This window comes from Lactuca sativa, chromosome 2 (assembly GCF_002870075.4).
Source record: "Lactuca sativa cultivar Salinas chromosome 2, Lsat_Salinas_v11, whole genome shotgun sequence".
Lineage (NCBI taxonomy): Eukaryota > Viridiplantae > Streptophyta > Magnoliopsida > Asterales > Asteraceae > Lactuca > Lactuca sativa.
The window spans coordinates 164,876,253-164,878,666 of record NC_056624.2 but is presented as its reverse complement, the minus strand read 5'-3'; the positions used below and the strand labels follow the sequence as shown (position 1 = coordinate 164,878,666).

General features: G+C 32.7%; 1 long non-coding RNA gene across 1 annotated transcript; it reads left to right on the top strand.

The window, feature by feature from the left end:
• Window positions 1–1,283: 1,283 nt before the first annotated feature.
• On the top strand, window positions 1,284–2,199 carry LOC111902590 (uncharacterized). Its single transcript, XR_002853871.3, has 3 exons — window positions 1,284–1,447; window positions 1,535–1,641; window positions 1,944–2,199. It is a non-coding gene; the product is annotated as an uncharacterized LOC111902590 (long non-coding RNA).
• The last annotated feature ends 215 nt before the right edge of the window (window positions 2,200–2,414 follow it).

Genomic DNA, 2,414 nt, shown 5'->3' with positions numbered 1-2,414 from the left:
CCCTAATTATGCTTGTGTATCAATCAGATCCGTTTGATGGTGCGGAATCCCAATCAAACGGATGATGTCAGATAAAATAGAAGAGAAGAAGAAGAAAAATAATATGAATCTCTGTATGAATTGATTAAAATTAAAGTTCCAGATACAAAAGATTCACACACAAAATGCTCTCTAGTTTCTATCTTCTCTCGTTCATCAATCTGTACTCCTCACACTAACACTTATATATATATACATGGAGAATATGAGCCGTATAACATGGGCCGTAAATGGGTTTACGACCGTAAACCTGTTTACGGCCGTAAATACCAAGTTGTTTACGGTCCAAGATACAAAAAAATACATTTTTCTAGAAAAGTAAAGTATAAACCATATTTTTGACCCAACAAACTCTTTTAAAAAGTTGCAAAAACTCTCTTATAAAATCTCAAAAACTTGTTACCAAACATGTCAGATTTTTACTGTCTGAATCAATCAAAACCACTTTCAGTCTTGGCCAATATCGATAACAAAGATACTAAGACTATGCGATTTGTTTATTTTTTCGTCGTGAGTCCAAAAATCTTAAGTATGACTTCTATCTATACCGACAATATGGACAAGGTTGACAAAATAGTTTTAAGAAGTTATAAAAGTTTATCTAGAAGTTGTAACTGTTTTCCTGAATTTTCATAAGTCATCAACGAATTAGCATTCTGCTTGGCTTTTGAAACAACTTAGGCGTGGAGACAACTTGGTCGTGAAAGCTAAGGATGAACTTTTTGACTGAAAATTTGAATCAGAACCGGTCGGAACCAAATAGGCGTACCTAGTCCGGTTATCAGTTCCCTAATTCATGCATTCCAATGTTGGATCCATCGGGTGCCCAGGGAACCGGGTTCTTGGAATTGGAACTGCTAATTTAAAAGACTTAGTTTTGCTCAACTTTAAATTGTTATAACTACTTCGTTGTAAGTCATATTAAACTAAAGTTCAATGTTTTGGTTTAATATTATAATATGAGAACACCTTATTTTGTTAAATATAAACCGACTTACAACCCTAAACATAGCTTTCAAAAATTTCGATATCTATCTTTTGTTCCACTCCTTGAACTAATGGGTGTTCGAATTTTTGATTATCAGAAATTTGGAAGTTTATCTTTTGGATTCGGATACAGATATTGATTTCAAGAAATTTGGGGTACTTTGGATATCCCATATCTAAAAATTAGTTTTTCAATTATAAACTTAAAAAAAAAATTAAGTAAAAACTAAAAAGGAGCAGCTAGGGTCACGTTCATTTCAAATTTTCACCCAACAATCCTCAACCTTTCACTGTTTCACACGCCGTTCCCACATCTCGTCTCTCCTATACGCCTCAATCGATCATTTATATTTGCTTCTGCTTGCCCGATTACGATTTACGACATCGATCTATCTTCTAGCTTCTGTTGCGGGATTGCAAGGTACTCAAAGTTCACTAAGTACTCCTATCGATCCTTCCTAATTTGCGATTTCTGATTTCACATTCGATTTGCTCATTCGAACTGCAGATCGAACTATAAATATTGATTCTTGGTATAGACTAAAAGCAAGTAAAGCAACTGGGCATACACTTTCCCAGTCTTCTACTCATCACTGCTTCTTTAAATCAGTAAATGTAAGTTCTACTTCAAACTTCTAAGTTTTAGCTTTTAAGCATAATCATGCTACTGATTCCATTACTACCCCTCTTTACTCCATTTTTAGAAGCTAGTTTATGCATATTTAGTTTATGTGATATTTAGTATTTAACACTTTACAAGGGTTGTAAACGTATGGTATTTTCTAGTATTTCCTATCATTTTCAATTCATTTATAAGAATTTAAAAGTTGGGTTTTAATTGACTAATTGCAGCTTTCTTATCATTTTCAATTCATTTATAAGCATTGTAAAAGTGGTTTTTATTTGACTAATTGCAGATTGTTCAGGGAAAATGTGGAAAGTGAATGAAAAGTTAACCAAAATTTGCTTGGAAACTGTTGGAAGCTTTGTAGTCATTCTGGAAGAACAAATGGTTACACCATATGATTATTGACACTAAAATCACGAACATAAGACATAAAATAATTTATCATTGCAACATATGCCTTGTAAATGAGTTGCAAACCAAATATCTTGAGAAGATACATGTCATATGAACTATAAGGCAAAGTAGTAAGATTGTTCAATCTCTAATGACCTCGTAATTGAACAATTATTTAATATATAATTTTTATTCTACTCAAAAAGAACATAATGAGCACATTTGCATGTCTAACATCGTGAAGACCACCGACATAAAAACATACACAAAAGTCCAGTTTGGATGGTGCATTGTCTTTAGTTTATCATTATTTTGTCATGCCCAATGAATGTTTCTTAGTTTCCTGCATAATATATTATGTAACACC